At 45.6% G+C, this 18,193-nt stretch overlaps 1 long non-coding RNA gene across 1 annotated transcript; it reads right to left on the bottom strand.

Moving 5' to 3' along the window:
* Window positions 1-12,707: 12,707 nt before the first annotated feature.
* On the bottom strand, window positions 12,708-16,901 carry LOC116988795. Its single transcript, XR_004416070.1, has 3 exons — window positions 16,884-16,901; window positions 16,601-16,603; window positions 12,708-12,757 (listed from the first exon to the last, which is right to left on the bottom strand). It is a non-coding gene; the product is annotated as an uncharacterized LOC116988795 (long non-coding RNA).
* Window positions 16,902-18,193: the final 1,292 nt, after the last annotated feature.

Consider the following 18,193-nt stretch of genomic DNA (forward strand, 5'->3'; position numbering starts at 1 on the left):
TACACTGTGAATGGCTCGATTGTAATCATGTATTGTCTTTCCACTGACTGGTTAGCACGCAACAAAAGCTTTTCACTGTACCTCGGTACATGTGACAATAAACCAAACTGAAACTCAAAACCACGGTGAATGAAACTAATCCTATCTGCAAGGTGCATGCTAGTTCCTGTGTCTACCTAAATGCCTCTTAACTGATGCAATTGTATCTGCTTCTAGCACCTCCCCTGGCAGCACGTTCCAGGCGCCCATCTCTCTCTGTCTGGAGGGGTGGGGGGGAGGGGTAGAAGAATGTTCCTTGCAAATCTCCATTACAATTTGCCCTCCAGTATTTGACAATTCCACCCGAGGGAAATTGACTCCAATATTTGACATTTCCACCCTGGGGGAAAAAGGCTCCATCTATGACTCTCATAGTTTCATATTATTTCTCCCAGATCATCCCACAGCCTCTGACATTCCGGAGGAAACATTTCAAGTTTATTCCAACCAGACCGTACGTTGTGTTTGCAAGATACTGGATTTAACTTAATGACACCAATTAACCATAATGCCGGCTCACCAGTTGGCTTGTGCAACTGGCTGAGGTTGTTTTACTGATGTGTAAACAAGAAACTGCAGATGTTGCTTTACAAAATGAAGCCACGAGGTGCTGGAGTAAGGGCAGGCAGCATCCCTGGAGAACATGGTTGGTGACGTTTTTGGGTCGGGACCCTTATTCAGACTGGTGGTGGGGAAGTGAAGAAGAGCGAAGGGGCAGGATAATGTTTGGCAGGTAGTAGGTGAACTCGGGTGATGGAGGGATTTTAATTGAGGAGGTTATCCACTTTGGTTGCAAAAACAGGAAGGCAGATTACTATCTAAATTGCGTCAAGTTGGGAAAAGGGGATGTACAATGTGATTTGGGGGTCCTTGTACATCAGTCTATGAAAGTAAGCATGCAGGTACAGCAGGCAGTGAAGAAAGCGAATGGCATGTTGGCCTTTATAACAGGAGGAATCGAATATAGGAGCAAAGAGGTCCTTCTGCAGTTGTACAGAGCCCTAGTGAGACCACACCTGGAGTATTGTGTGCAGTTTTGGTACCCTAATTTGAGGAAGGATATTCTTGCTATTGAGGGAGTGCAGCGTAGGTTTACAAGGTTAATTCCCGGGATGGCGGGACAGTCATATGCTGAGAGAATGGAGCAGCTGGGCTTGTATACACTGAATTTAGAAGGATGAGAGTGAATCTTATTGAAACACATAAGGGTATTAAGGGATTGGACACGCTCGAGGCAGAAAACATGTTCCTGATGTTGGAGGAGTCCAGAACCAGGGGCCACAGTTTAAGAATAAGGAGTAAGCCATTTAGAACGGAGCCGAGGAAACACTTTTTCTCACTGAGAGTGGTGAATCTGTGGAATTCTCTGCCTCAGAGGGCGGTGGAGGCAGGTTCTCTGGATGCTTTCAAGAGAGAGCTAGATAGGGCTCTTAAAAATAGTGGTCAGGGGATATGGGGAGAAGGCAAGAACGGGGTACTGATTGGGGATGATCAGCCATGATCACATTGAATGGCGGTGCTGGCTCGAAGGGCCGAATGGCCTACTCCTGCACCTATTGTCTATTGTTTATTGTCTATAATTGGCAATGGTTGGACAAAGGCATGAGATAGAGGGAATCGGAAGTATGAAGAACTTACGTTGAAGGGGTGGGACAAGAGGAGAGAAGAAATAAACTAATGTGGTAACATTCTTGTTATGAACATTGTAGAAAATGTTCTGAAGGATTTGATTGGAGTGTAATTCTCCAATGTTGAGTGCAAGTACTTGGTTAATAGGAACTGGTCTGGCTAAACCTTTGATGAAAACCTACTGAAAATATGCCCAGTCGTCTTCTGAAGCTGACCGTCAAAACCTGACCCTTCAACTGTTTCTGAGGTCTTTTTGATTTGGGATAGAGATGACTGTGTTATCTGCTGTGTTAATGGAAGTTAAAAGTTAAAAAAACTGCAGATGTTGGAAATATGAACTAAAAGCAGAACTGATGCAAGGTCTTGGACCTGAAATCTTAGCTCTATTTCTGAAGAAGGGTCTCAACCTGAAACATCACCTATTCCTTTTCTCCAAGATGTTGTCTGACCTGCTGAGTTACACCAGTTTTTTCTATCTATCTTCTATTTCACTCTCCACAGATGCAGCCTGATCTTTAGTATAGTTTAGTTCAGAGATACAGCACGGAAACAGGCCCTTCGGCCCTCCGAGTCCGTGCCGACCAGTGATCCCCGCACATTAACACTATCCTACACACACTGGGGACAATTTACACTTATACCAAGCCAATTAACCTACATACATGTGCGTTTTGGAGTGTGGGAGGAAACCGGAGAAATCGGAGAAAACCCACGCGGCCATGGGAGAATGTACAAACTCCGTACTCACAGCACCAATAGTCAGGATCTAACCCGGGTCCCTGGCACTGCAAGCGCTGTAAGGCAGCAACTCTACCGCACCGCTTCTGTAGAATGTTTCCATTGTTCTTTAAAAGAAAATCTCTGATATTCACTCAAGTCATGCGGATTGTGTAATGGTCAATGAGGTCGCTGTGGGAACAGCAGCCTCCTCCACATGTGTGGAAGGGGCTGGCCTAGGGTCAGTTTACAAGTTGTTATGTTCCTTCCGTCACCTGCACAGGCCTCTGTTGTGCTTCCTATGCATGGCCTCGAGGTTCTCAATTCAATATCTTCCCGAGTGCTTCTTGGCGAGATTAAGGGGTGCCAACTGTCGCCCATTGATCACTGGTCTTGGGGGTTGAAGAGAGGCTCAGTGCAATGAAATCCTTTACACACCTGGGCGTCTTCATGCATCTAGTACTAAAACAGCTCTCAAATTGTCTCCGTAAACCTCCCTGTCCTGTTTTTAAGGCTTTGCTTGAAACCTGTCTCTTTGTCCACACTGGAGTCTGAAGGAGGGCTCAGACCCAAAACGTCACCAATCCCATTTCTCCTGAGATTCTGCCTGACTCACTGAGTTACTCCAGCACTTTGCGTTTGTCTTTGTCCAGACTTTTCATTAGTGATCCATATGCACAGCTCTGCTCGATAATGCCTTTGGGCGTTCTTACTAAATTAAAGATGTTTCAAGTTGTGGCGATTATTGTTGTCTAGATTGGAATATTCGTTCCTGTGGATATAGGCAGAGGGAGAAGCATAGAAACATAGAAACATAGAAAGTAGGTGCGAGAGTAGACCACCAGGTCCGTCGAGCCCGCACCGCCATTCGCTCATGGCTGAACACTAAACAGACACACTTACCCACAAACAGTAGACACAAGACACAGAACACAAGACACTACCCTCCCCTTTATACCGCTATCACCCCTCTCCACCCCAAGAACCTCGTGATCTCCTGGGGGAGGCAAAAAACCGGATAAAAACCCAGGTCCAATTCGGGAAAAAAATCCGGGAAATTCCTCTCCGACCCCAATCCAGGCGATCGACACTTGTCCAGGAGATCACTCAGGTCTTACTATACTAACCATACCTAGGTCCATATCCCTGCCCTCTCCCCGTAGCCCCTTATCCCCTTGGCAGCTAAAAAACCATCTATTTTAGTCTTAAATATATTTAAAGTTTCTGCTTCCACTGCTCCCTGGGGCAGTGAATTCCATAAATTAACCACCCTCTGGGTGAAGAAGTTCTTCCTCATCTCAGTTTTAAAAGAGCCCCCCCTTATTCTGCAACTATGTCCCCTAGTTCTAGTTTCCCCGATCATTGGGAACATCCTCGGTGCATCCACCCGATCAAGGCCCCTCACGATCTTATATGTTTCAATGAGATCGCCTCTCATTCTTCTAAACTCCAAAGAGTAGAGTTCCAGCCTACTTAACCTTTCCTCATATGTCAATCCCCTCATTGCAGGAATTAATCTTGTAAACCTTCGCTGCACTGCCTCCAGGGCTAGTACATCCTTTCTTAAGTATGGACCCCAGAACTGTACACAGTATTCCAAATGTGGTCTCACTAATACTGTGTACAGCTGCAGCAAGACCTCCGTGTTTTTATACTCAATCCCCCTAGCAATAAAGGCCAAAACTCCATTGGCCTTCCTGATTGCTTGCTGCACCTGCATACTAACTTTTAGTGATTCATGTACTAATACCCCTAGATCCCTTTGCGTTGCATTACAACGCAGCTCCTCCTCATTTAGAAAATAACTTGCCCTATCATTTTTTTTCCCAAGTGAATGACTTCACATTTATTAGTATTAAATTTCATCTGCCAAGTTGTTGCCCACTCACCTAGCTTATCTATATCCTTTTGCAGACTCTTCCTATCCTCCTCATCCCCTACTTTTCCTCCCATTTTTGTATCGTCCGCAAATTTTGATATATTACACTTGGTTCCCTCCTCCAAATCATTTATATAAATTGTGAACAACTGGGGTCCCAGCTGTTAAAGCATGAATGAACTTCTTGGGGAACTCGATGGTCATGAAGGCTGCTTTTTTTTTTGTCTCAATAATAATAACTATTTTTATGGTCATAATAATAATGAGCAGACTTTGGGATGTGATGTGTTGCCGTTATGTTGTGCTTGTCAGACCCAAAGCAGAGCACAATGGACTAGCCTTCCCAAATTTAGTTGGCACAGGTGTAGCGTCCTCCTCCCATTTGCTCGTCTCCTCTCTTAAACGCTTCCCTCAGGTCAGAATCAAATAGTGAAAGGCCTGGTTAGAGTGGATGTGGCGAGGATGTTTCCGATGGTGGGAGAGTCTAGAATCAGAGGCCATATCCTCAGAATTAAAGGACGTTCCTTTAGGAAGGAGATGAGGAGGACTTTCTTTAGTGCGAGAGTTGTGGATCTTTTGAATTCATTGTGACAGAAGGCTGCGGAGGCCAAGTCAATATATATATTTCAGGCAGAGATGGATAGATTCTTGATTAATACGGGTGTCATGGATTATGGGGAGAAGCCTGGAGAATGGGGTTAGGAGGTAGAGAGAGAGAGAGATCAACCTTGATTGAATGGCGGAGTAGACTTGGGCCGAATGGCCTAATTTTCTTCCTATTGCTTATGCATTTATGAACCTGAGTCTCTGGCCCTGTGAGGCAGCAGCTCTACCAGCTGCGCCACTGTGCCACCCAGTGATCCAATCAATCCCTGCACTTTCTGGCGCTTCCTTGCTAGTTATTGATCCGTTAGAGCTACACTTGGAGCTGCCTCGTTTGCTGTGGCATACATTAGCTTCCTAGCTCAAGGCTGCCTGACATCTAAGAAAAAGAGCTGCTATCTTCATCAGTAAAGTTTGCCCTTTTGCTTATCCTTCGCTGCAGCTTTTAAAAAAAATAATAAAAACCTTCCATTCAAAAGGAACCATTGAGAGAACCCAGAGTGCAAAATCCCCAGAGCACCACTTCGATTCTTATGAAAATGCTGACATATACTGACAGTCCCTAGTTCAGTCCCAGTCTGTGCATGGTAATAGCCCAGCTGACTGTTTGTTTGGTTCTGCTGCATAAAGCAAGGGTCTATTATCTAACTTTTAAGTAGGCCAGTGCAAGAGTCTGTGTGCTCCACTTTAGAGAGTTTGTCTCCCTATATTTTTACAACTTAACTGTGACCTCTTTCAGTGAAGTGCCAAGCCGCATCACAATCGTTGCCACTTGAGTATTTTCTGTGAAATATCTGCAACGCTAGTATTATTTCCCTCTTCGGAGTTATGGTCATTCAGCTGAGATACTAAACCGAGCCCTGGGCTGTCCTCCTGCTGACAGTGAAACATCTCACACTGGTATTTTGAAGAACGTAAAACAGTACAGCACAGGAACAGGCCCTTCGGCCCACAATTTCCCTGCCGGACACGACGGCAAGACCAGCTCTTGTCTGTCTACTCATGACCCTCATCCCTCCATTCACTGCATGGCCATGTGTTTCCAAAAATCTCTCAAGCATTGTATCTGCCTCCTCCACCACCCCTGGCAGCACATCCAACAAATAAATTTGCCCCATCAAACTTTGCCACTCTCACCTTCTATGTCTTCTAGTATTTTGCTAAATTGCATCCTTCAATAAAGGTTCTGATCGTCTATGCCTTTCATAAATGTAATACTTTTATCAAGCTCCCCCACCACCCCAATCTTTGGCATTCATTAGAAAACTATCCAACCTCTCCTTGTAGCTGTTACCCCCTAATCCAGGCACGATCTGGTAAATCTCCTCTACACCCTTTGCAAAGCCCCCACACCCTTCCTGCATTGGAGTGGGCAGAACTGCAAGCAATACTCCAAATAGAGCCTAACCAATGCCCTATAAGGCTGCATCATGATTTTCTTACACTCAATGCCTTGACCATTGAAGACAAGTGTACCACGCGCCACCTTTACCACTCCATCTACTTGTGCTGCCACTTTCAGGGAGTTATGGACTCCCCAAGTTTACAGTGGCATTATCCCTGAAGGATAACTAACTCGGTTTCCCATTCCACAAATACACACTGACCTGCCGAGTGTTTCACTATTTTTTGCTTTTATTTTAGATTTCCAGTAACTGCAGGTTTTTATATGGGGGGGGGGGGGGGTTTCAAATTGTGCCCAGATTTATTTTTTCCAGCAGCGTTACAAATCTAGTTGTTTTAGGAATTTGTGTACCTATTGGCTGTTTCTTAAATAAATATTTCACTATACTAGAGTACTTAGGTCATGAAAATTGCTGGGCAAATGTGTGGAGTTTGCATGTCCCCCCTGTGATTGCATGAGTTTTCTCGAGGTGCACTGCTTTCCTCCTACATCCCAAAGAGCTGTATATTGGTTTAGTTTAGAGATGAAGCATGCAAACCGGTCCTTCGGCCCACCTAGTCTATGCCGAATGTTGGTCACCCGTTCGCACCAGTTCCATGTTAGACCACTCCCTACACAATTTTACAGAGGCCGATTAATGTATAAACACACGCATGTTTGAGATGTGGGAGGTCACAGCGAGAGCGAGACCAAAGTGACTGGTCACTTCCTATATTAATTTGGATTCAAAATATTAATACCGTTGTGTTTAAAATAGACTTGTTTAATTGGACACTGCACTTGCTGAGCTGTGTGCTGTTTAGGTTAGTTACTGTTTTTAAATCACTTTAATGTGCTATTTATTAAAAAATAAAAATCGCACATTGTACAGACGATGACTCGGTTAAATGGATATTTAATGTTGTACAAAGGATTTGTCGGTGGGAAGTGGGTAGTGAAAGTGAATTAGTGATGGGGGGTCAACACAGTAGGTTGCCCACAGATTTTCAAAATCGCTTAAAAAAAAAAAAAGTGACTCAAGTGTCTTGAATTATAGAGTGTACTCTAAAGCATATATAACATAAGCCTCTATTTAGCTGTAATGGCTGGTATTACTGTAATACCAGGTGCTGTGTGTCTGAAAATTGCAAGCCGTTTACAACAATCAAATCTTGCCGTGTCCTTTTCTATGTGTAGCAAGGAACTGCAGATGCTGGTATAAACCGAAGATCGACACAAAAAGCTGGAGTAACTCTGCGGGACAGGCAGCATCTCTGGAGAGAAGGAACGGGTGATGTTTCGGGTCGAGACCCTTCTTCAGTCACCCATTCCTTCTCTCCATAGATGCTGCCTGTCCCGCTGAGTTACTCCAGCTTTTTGTGTCTATCTAGATATAAAATGTAGTCGGAGATAGTAAGACTGGTCGGAGAACTGGGAAGGGGGAGGGTTGGAGAGATGGGGGTGGGGATGGAGGAGAAGCAAGGGTTACTTGAAGTTAGAGCAGTCAGTGTTCATACTGCTGTGGTGGAAACTGCCCAAGCAAGATATGAGGTGCTGTTCCTCCAATTTGCGATTATCTATCTTCTGCTTGCACACACCCAGGATCTTGCACTGCTTTCTCTCTCTCTCTCTCCTCTAGAAACGAGGAACTGCAGACAATATGGGGTGGTGTTTGAAGCAGATACATTAGTGGCATTTATGAGACTTTTGGATAGGGTTATGGAGATGCAGAGAATGGAGGAATCTGGGATATATGCAGAGAAGTGATTGTTTTTCGTTTACTACAGATACATCCTGGAAACGGGTCCTTCGGCCACTGAGTCCGTGCTGGCCAGCAATCCCCGCACACCAGCACTATCTTACACACTAGGGACAATTTACAACTTTTACCAAAGCCAATTAGCCTACAAGTAGTGTGGGAGAGAACAGTTGCGCTCGGGGGTAATCCACGCGATCATGGGGAGAATACAACCTCATACAGACCAGACTGCACCCGTAGTCAGGATCAAACCCAGGTCTCTGGCGCTGTAAGGCAGCAACTCTACCTGCCTGCCTGATTGTCTTGGCATCGTGTTTGGCATAGACATTGTAGGCTGAAGGACCAGTTCTTGAGCTGTCCTGTTCTATGTAGACATAATTAGTTTGATACTGAGGGAAAGAAGGAATATTGGGATTGGGAAGCAATGCGAATGAGGTGTGGGATCATCCAGCGTCCTATTGAATAACGGAGCAGGCTCGAGGGACCTGCTGTGATTACTGGCCTCTGTTTCTGATTCTAGCTTTCCCATGACAGATTTTAAATATACTTGAGGCAGTTCAAAACTCCTCAGGCTGTGTTCTAACTGCTCTGCTCACTGACCTACATCGATTCCCAGTCGGGCAGTGCTCTGGTCTCAGATGTTCTCCTTGTTTGTTTTGGAATACCTCCGTGGGCTCTCCTGTCCCTTCTTCCGCAATCTCTCCATTCCTATAACCCTATGAGGTCTTGTGCACCTTCCCTTGCCCTCCATGGTGGCCACACCTTCCGTTGCTTCAGAGTTCCCTTCCTTATCCTCCTCCGGTATCTCCTTGAGTTTCCTCTTTGGAACTTTTTTTGTTTGTTTAATACGGTATTTGGTCGGCTGACCTAATATCCTTTTGTGGCCCAGTATTCAACTTTGTTTGATGCTTTTCCAAAGTATCTTGAGATATTTTGCTGTACCGGTGGTGCTAATATGCAGGAGAAAGGGGTTGAGAGGGAAAGATAGATCAGCCATGATTGAATGGCAAACTAGACTCGATGGGCCGAATTGACTAATTCTGCTCCTAGGATTTATTAAATACAGATATTTCGGTGGGGAAGCACAGCAGTCCAATTGTGCTTGGAACACTAGAGTGCTGGAGCAACTCAGCGGGTTGGCCCGCATCTCTGGGAGGGCATGGATAGATGATGTTTAGGGTTAAGACTATTCTTCAAACTGAAAATTGTGCATAAGACCACAGCATAGGACCAGGCCCTTCGGCCAACAGTGTCTGTGCCGAACATGATGCCAATATCTACCTGCATGTGATCCATATCACTCCACATCCTGCTCGAACAAAGCGACAACCAGCATCCAATTTTTGGAAGCAGTCGTTTAAAAATGACTTTTAAGAGACTTCTGGGAAGGCACATGGATATGCAGGAAATGGAGGGATATGGATCATGTGAAGGCAGGTGAGATCAGTTTAACTTGCCATCATGGATAGACACAAAGTACTGGAGTAACTCAGTGTGTCAGGCAGCATCTCCAGAGGAAAATTAATACCTCAGAGGTAGGGTCCCAACCCAACTCGAAACATAACCCCTCCAAGTTCTCCCGAGATGCTTCTTGACCCGCTGAACTGCTCCAGCACTCTGTGTCTTTCTTTGGTATAAACCAGCATCTGCAGTTCCTTTCCGCACACTTCTTCAGACAGAGTCAGATTTCTTCATGTAACTCTCCAGTGTGAAGGAAGGTCCTGACCGGAGACGTCACCCATCCATTTTCTCCAGAGATGTCTTTGCAGTTCTTTGTTTCTACATCTATAACCTGGCATCATGATTGGCACAAAGATAGTGGGCCGCAGGGCCTGTTCCGTCGCTGTACTGCTCTGCGTTTCAAGTTGTTTAAGAATTTCATTTAATAGACTTTGAGATAGGCAGGTGGATTAGCAGGGAATGGAGGGGTATGGATCATGTATTGGCTGAGATCAGTTTAACTTGGCATCATGTTCAGCACAGACACTGTGGGCTGAAGGGCCTATTCCAGTGCTGTTCTGTTCTGTGTTCTAAGTCCAGCGATCACCTCGTACACTCACATTACCTTACACACTAGGGCCGATTTGCATTTAAAAAAAAACCGTTTCTATGACATTTAATAGACTTTCAGATTATGCAGGTAATGGAGGGGTAGGGATTACATGCAGGCAGAGGAGCTGAGTTCAGTTTGGTTTATTGTCACAGTGGAAATGTTTTTGTGTGTGCTCTGCTCGTTATGTGCAGCGGCAGGCCCTCTCAGCACTGTGCTGGAAGTTGAAGCAACTTCCGAATGAAGAACCCACGCTTTAAGACGAAGAAAATGTTGATGCAAACACCCAATAATTAAAAAGGCAGGCTGACCTAGCGCCTTTCCCCCTCTACTGCCGGTCCGGGAAACAATGATGGATTTGATGCGACTGGGGCCTTTCAATGAACTGCGAGGAAATGACAGGAATATTTTCTTTCAAAGACAGATTTACATTTGATGTTGCTGGCCTCGCTACCACTGAGCCCCGAGCTGTGTTTAAAAATCCTTAGCGTGTCGCTTTATTCCCTGTTGGGGTTTTTTTTTTAACATTGTGAGGGTGTTTGGGAGCGGAGGGTGCTGGTGGCGGGGCTGTGGGTGTGTTAATGTAGAGGCAGTGTCACTGTACCAACACTGGGCTGGGCTCTGCCGACGAGGATTAGCTGCAGCTCGCAGCAGAGACGTCCCATCGAGCAGGCTGGAGCCTGAAGGTCACCCAGCAAACGAGGAATTCATGCAAAGCTTCCTGCATGGGTCTGACATCATCTTAAAGGGGAAAGCGCAGCATTCTCAAACGTCGAGTTGTCATGCGTTTATTTGTTTTGCCAGCGGTTTTATTCCTTGCGTTCTCTCTCCCCTCCTCGCTCCCAGCTTTCTTCCCCCCACTGCACAACAGTCTGGAGAAGGGTCCTGACCCTAAACGTCTCCTATTCATGTTCTCTAGAGATGCTGCCTGGCCTGCTGAGTTACTCTAACATTTTGTGTCTGCTTATATTAAATCCCTGTTTTTGCCTAATTTCTCTTTGCATAGCTATATCGTGCATGACATCTCCAAAGATATTGTGTTTCACTGTCAAAGGACCGAACACAAACATTCACACTAGTAAGAACATAAAGTAGTGCAGTGTCGGCACAAGGAACTGCAAGTGCTAGTTTTTACCAAAAAAAGGGACAAGGTGCTGGAGTATTTCTCAGCATTTCTGGAGAACACAGATCGGCAATGTTTTGGGTTGGCACCCTTCTTCAGGAGAGTACAGCACAGGAACAGACCCTTCGGCCCACAATGTCCATGCCAAACATGATGCCAGGTTAGACAAATCTCTTCTGCCTGCACATGATCTACATCCCTCCATTCCCTGCCTCTCAACTGCCTCTCCAAAAGTCTCTTAAATGCCATTGTTGTATCTGCTTCCACCACCACCCCACTAGTGTGCTCCAGGTACCAACACTCTCTTTAAGAAAAATTGTTCTGCCCATCTCCTTTAAACTTTGCTCATCTCATTTTAAAGCTGTGCCCTCTCTCACCTTTGACATTTCCACCCTGGCAAAAAGGCTCTCGGTACCTACCTACCTCTTATCTCTCATAAATAGGATAGACATTCAACCTCTGACACCCTGGAGAAAACAATCCAAGGTTGTCTCGTCTGAGTTCTCCAGGAGTGTTGGACTGTTTGGGATGTTGTACTGGATGAGCTACAAAATTAATGCATTGACAAAACTATGAGGAAATGTTTCTCATATTTCCCTCTCTCACAGTCACTTTCCTTTCTTTCTCACTCTCACGCACACACTCTTTGAAGTGTTGAGCAATTGGACTCTCACTTCGGTTAGTCTCCAGAGATGTACAGCACAGAAGCAGGCCCTTCGGCCCACCTTGCCCATGTTGACCAAGTTGGCATATTAAACCACTTCCATTTGCTTGCATTTGGCCCATTTCCCTCGCAACCCTTTCTATCGTATATATCTGTCCAAATGTCTTTTAAAAGTCGTAATAGTAACTCCTGAGACCCCTCTTAAATCTCTCCCCTCTCACGTTAAGCCTGACCTGTCAATCCCTTAAGATCTGATTACTTCCCTAAACCTTTCCACTCCTTTCAAGGTATTCATTTCAAACATAGAACATTGAACAGTGCAGCACAGAACCAGGCCCTTCGGCCCACAATGTTCGTGCCGAACATGATGCCAAATTAAACTAATCTCTTCTGCCTGTACTTCATCCATTTCTCTCCATTCCCTGCATGTCCATGTGCCGATCCGAAAACGTTGTAAATGCCATTATCGTATCTGCCTCCACCACCATCCCTCGCATCAGGTGTTTGCTCACCTGTCTCAATGTCATTTTTCTCTTGCCTGTTAACCCAACTGTGAAGTGCTGTGGACATTCTGTTCTCATGCTGTGATGTAAATGCACGTTAGTGTTGAATGTTCCTTAAAGCTGAACATTCAGGAAGGCATTTAAAAGTTTCACCATTGGAGAATTCGGTACCAGTTTAGTTTAGAGATACAGCGTGGAAAGAGGCCCTTTGGCGACCAGTGATCTTCGTACACTAATACTATCCTAAAACCACACTTGGGACAATTTTACAATTTTACCAAAGCCAATTAACCTACAAACCTGTACGTGTTTGGAGTGTGGGAGGATGCCGGAGCACCCGGGGAAAACCCACGTAGGTCCACACAGACAAGCACCCGTGGTGAGGATCGCAAGCCGGGACTCTGGCACTTAGGCGGAGGAATCGGGAATGTCTGAATCATTGAACTAAAGTTGGCTTATTTGTCAGGAGATGTTCACATTCAGATCAGTGATTTGGCCTGGGATAATTGATAGGTTTCCAAAAGGCTAAATTAACTCCTGTTAATTATTGTTGGAATGTGTCTCACTGGAGAACTTGTACAGTTTGACATGCATCGCAATCCATTCCAATGTTGCAGGAACTCAGCAGGTCAGACTGAAGATGGGTCCCGACCTCTAAGGTGAGAAGGGAAGATTTAAGGTTGAGGGGCAACTTTCTCACACAGAAGGCAGTGAGTATATGGAACGAGCTGCCAGAGAGGGTAAAGGCAGGTATCATAACAACATTTAAAAGACATTTGGACAGGTACATGGAGAGAAAGGGTTAGAGCAGGGGTGGGGAACCTTTTCATGTCGGAAGGCCGCATTGTTAGCTGTTATCTAATAAGGCCGCATCTAAGAAACTTCAATTAGATATACTTCAAAATGTACATTATTTTGTTAAAATTGCCCTCATGACTTACTAATGTTTTAATTGTGGCCGTCAGTCGGGGAGGATTATTTCGTTGAATCTTCTTTTACTCTTTGGTACTTTAAATACGTTCATTTTAAGATTAAAATAAAAATAATAAAAAATGAACAAAAACATATTAATAATAATAAAAAGATTTGTTCTACAAAATTTGGATTCATTCAAAAGGCCGCACTTAATGGCCTAGAAAGCAGCCTGCGACCTTAAGGCCGCAGATTCCCCACCCCTGGGTTAGAGGTATCTGGGCCAAACGTGGGCAGGTGGGACCAGTGTAGATGGGGCATCTTGGTCGGCAGGGCTGGACTGCCCATTCCCTCCTCAGATGCTGCCTGACCCGCTGAGTTCCTCCCAACACTTTGTGTTTTGCGCAAGATTCTAGCATCTGCAATATCTTGTGTCTCCGATAAATGTCTCTGAGCCGAGGCCATGGTTTGTGAAATCATCCATCTCTGTAACAGGGTCTTGGTGGCATGTGGCCTTCTGGTGGAGGTAGCTAGAATGTTAGAGGATTGTCACAGAGTCATACAGCGTGGAAACAGGCTCTTCAACCCACCTTGTCCATGCTGACCAAGATGTCCCATCAACACCTGTCCCACCTGCCCACATTTGGCCCAAATTCTTCTAAACCTTTCCTATCCATGTACCTGTCCAAATGTTTTTTAGATGTTGTGACTGTAGCTGCCTCAATTACCTCTGGCAGCTCATTCCATATACCCACTATCCTCTGTATGAGAAAGTTGCCCCTCGGGTTCCTATTAAATCTTTTCCTTCTCACCTTAAACCTACATCCTCAGGTTCTTCATTCCCTTACTTTGGGTAAAGGACCCTATCTAACCCGCTCATGATCTTATACACCTCTCTAAGATTGCCCTCTTCCTCCTGTGCTCCAAGGAATAAAGTCCTAGCCTGCTCTAGGTGATGTTTTGGGTCTGGACCATTCTTCAGAAGAGGGGTCTGAAGAAGGGCCTCGATCCGAAACATCACCTATTCCTTTTCTCCAGCGATGCTGCCTGACCCGCTGAGTTTAGCTTAGTTTAGCTTTTAGTTTAGTTTAGGGATACAGCACAGAAGCAGGCCCTTTGTCCCATCGCGTCTGCGCCGACCAGCGATCCTCGCACACTAACACTACCCTGCGCGCACACGCACACACACACTTAGGACAATTTACATATTTTACCAAGTCAATTAGCCTACAAACCTGTACGTCTTTGGAGTGTGGGAGGAAACCGGAGCCTCTGGAGAAAACCCACACGGGTCGCAGGGAGAACGTGCAAACTCCATACAAACAGCACCCACTAGTCAGGATCGAACCCAGGTGTCTGGCGCAGTAAGTCAACAACTCTACCGCTGTGCCACCCCATCACTCCAGCATTTTGCGTCTATGTGGATGGTGACCAGTTGGGTGAGGCATCAGATGCACTGCTACCTGCAGGTGTCCGGGCCTTGGGCACACAGACGAAGGGAGAAGGATTGCTGCCAGACTGGAACAAGGATCATTTGTTTAAAAAAAAATTCTTGATCAAAGTATAACACTTGGCAACGAAGTACTTATCTTATGGTAATTAGACGGCGCTTAAATTCTTTTAGATTTAAGGGGGCAGAACACAACAGAAAACATGACGGCAAATCATATTTTTGTTTGGGGGAGATGAGAGGATGGTGACATTGTGCACCTGCCTGTTTAATGACGGCCCCATTAGCAGAGTGTTGTCTGCAACTACCTGCCGTGTGATTATTCCACCTCTCCTTGAGCCTTTGAAAAGCCTCATTTAGTTTTCAACCCTGTTCCCACGGTGGGTTGGCTTGCCGGTGAACTCACTTGGGATGTTAAAGACGTTGTGTAAAAACAAGCATTCAGGAGGGAATAAGTTTGCACAAACCATGAGACAGAAACCACGTCCTTTATTAAATAAAAAATTCCACAATGTTAAAATTATTTGCATGAAGTGCAGCTCTGAAAATGTAAATTTCTAGCGAATTTTAAAATGCAATGAGCTGCCAGAGGAGTTAGCTGAGGCAGATACTATAACAACATTTGAAATACGTTTGGATAAGTGCAGGGATAGGAAAGGTTTAGAGGGATATGGGCAAAACACAGGCAGGTGGAACTCGTATAGATGGGGCATCTTGTTCGGCATGGGCAAGTTAGGCCGAAGGGCCTGTTTCCGTGCTGTGTGACTCTATGATTAGGTTCATGGGTAGGAAAGGTTTAGAGGGATGTTGAGCTAGTGTAAGTGGGGCATCTTGGTTGGTATGGCCAAGTTGGACCTGTTTCTGTGCTGAATTACTCTATGTTTCTACCTGCAAAGTGTGTTCTCTGTAAAATTGTGGGAATCTTATACTTAATTATTCACGCAATTAGTTCGTAAAATCAAGAGTTCGGTTGTCATAGAGTTACACAGCATGGAGAAGGCCCTTAGGCACAACTTGCTCACGCCGACCAACATGCTCCATCTACTCTAGTCCCACCTGCCTACTTTTGGCCAATATCCTTCTAAACCTATCCTATTCATGTACCTGTCCAAATGTCTTTTAAACGTTGTGACCAGATAATTTGTCTTGGTCTTATTTGTTGAGGGATAAATATTGGCCATCACCAAGAAGAGTTACAAGAGTGTTTATTTGTCATATGCACCAGATATGAACTGGAGATAGACACAAAATGCTGGAGTAACTCAGCAGATCAGGCAGCATCTCTGGAGGAAATGGATAGGTGATGTTTAGGGTCAGGATCCTTCTTGAACTGGGACTTGGACAGTCCTACTTCCTGCAGCTTAGCAGGCACATTAGATGCAGCAACGACAATCAATAAATATGAACTATTTGCAAGCAGGTGATATTAGTTTAACTTGGATCATGTTCGCACAGATATTGTGGGCCGATAGTCCTGTTACTGTGCTGTACTCTTCTATGTTCTTCTACAATAAAATAAAATATCAGTTAAGGAAGTCAAGGATCCAAAGATAGACACAAAGTGCTGGAGTAACTCAGCGTGTTCAAAGGAATGTGCACCGGAGGATCTGGCAAGGTTTTAATGCACGTGACTCTCGAGTGGGGCTTGACTGGAGGCAAGGGTGAAGGTCATTGAGCCACAGAGGTCTCGAGTCAAAGAAGACACACGGAACTGCAGATGCTGGTTTACAAATAGTAGACATACAGCGCTGGAGTAACTCGGCTGTTCAAGAGACAGCACCTCTGGGATCTGAAGAGGGGTCTGTAAACGTTGCCTATCCATGTTGTGTCTGAAAAAGAGTCTTGACTCAACATTGCCAATCTATGTTCTCCAGAGATGCTGCCTGACCTGCTGAGGTACTCCAGTACTTTGTGTCCTTTTACTTTAGTTTAGTTTAGAGATACAGCATGGAAGCAGGCCCTTTGGCCCACCGAGTCCGCACCGACCAGCGATCCCTGCACATTAACACTATCCTACACACACTAGGGACCATTTACATTTATACCAAGTCGAAACCTGTCCGTCTTTGGAGTGTGGGAGGAAACCGAAGATCTTGGAGAAAACCCACGCAATCACGGGGAGAACGTACACACAGCACCCGTTGTCAGGATTGAACCCGGGTCTCCGACACTAAGGCAGCAACTCTACCGCTGCGCCACCGTGCCGTCCTTTTCACGAGTAAAATAGTAGAAGCATGTACAGAAAAGAGGACTAGCGAAAAACTCTGGTCAGCTGGACCTTGCTGTACATAGACTTTGTCTGGTGGGAGAGGAATGGAGTGGATATGTTGTTGGAGAAAGCCTCGTCAGGACTTTAAACAAATACTAACTCCTGCAATAAACTTCAAAACAAACAAAAAGCTACCGGGATATTGCAGATTTGCTTTACTGAGCTAGAAAATGGGAGCTGCAGGGCACGTTTACTTGAGTGACTGTTCTGGGGGGGCTGAGGGTCTGGAGTTGCACAAGGCAGCTCCCAGGGTGGGTAAGATCCCAGCATGGCATCCCAACAGCAGTGCTGAAGCTGGGAGGTTGAAAATGGGTCACACACACACAGAGCCAGCCCTCATTGATCGCTGGGTGTTAAGGATGGAGGAACAGCTGGCAGAGGCTGCGTTCAGAGGCTGTCACACCCTCCAGGGTCTTCTGAACGTCATTCAAAGCTCTCGAGTGTGTTACATCCTTGCAGAGGGGCCTGGCTTTCTGTGCTGTGGCTGCCTCCCGATTATCGTCGCAATTGTTTCAGTTGTGGTTATGCAGAGACCATGTACGTGAGCTTGGATTCTCACTCCCCTCCATCCCTCCATCCTTCTTTCATCACCTGTTCCTGCTAGATGTTTTCCTCTACCCATCTCATGTTTACCCCAGTGTGCTACCCCGTGCCCCGGAAGCCTCTCCAAAACCATGAAAGAGAAGAGCAAAATCTCAGCAAAAACCCACTCATCTGTCCCCCCTCCTCTTCACCCCCTCCTCTATCCCCCTACTTTTCTCCCCCCCTCTTTCCCACCGTCCTCTTTTCACCCCCTCCACTCACCCCCCCCCCTCACTCCCCCCCCCCTCCCAGTGCTTTCTACCCCCATCCTCTCCCCCCCCCCCCCCCATTCCTTTTAATCTAACAAGAATGTCCATGCATCTCCAAGAGTTAAAGTTTAATCTCTAAGACAAATGCTACAAGTTGAGAGAAAAGCACCAAGGGTACTTTAAAGGACTTATGGTTTTGTTTCATGTTCTTTGAACACATATTATGTGTTGAAATATTTAGATGTGTGGGAAAGGCTCCTGACAGTCAGTGTTTGCCCAGTTGGATCAAACTGTATTGGTTAATTGGATACATCAGCATGGGAAAGCAGTGCAAGATTGAACCCATCAGGTGACCAGCAAAAGGGGGGCAGCAGTCTGGGACTGTGTTAACGAGGCTTGGTAAGCTTATCAATGCACATGA

Source organism: Amblyraja radiata, chromosome 28, assembly GCF_010909765.2.
Source record: "Amblyraja radiata isolate CabotCenter1 chromosome 28, sAmbRad1.1.pri, whole genome shotgun sequence".
Taxonomy (NCBI): Eukaryota; Metazoa; Chordata; class Chondrichthyes; order Rajiformes; family Rajidae; genus Amblyraja; species Amblyraja radiata.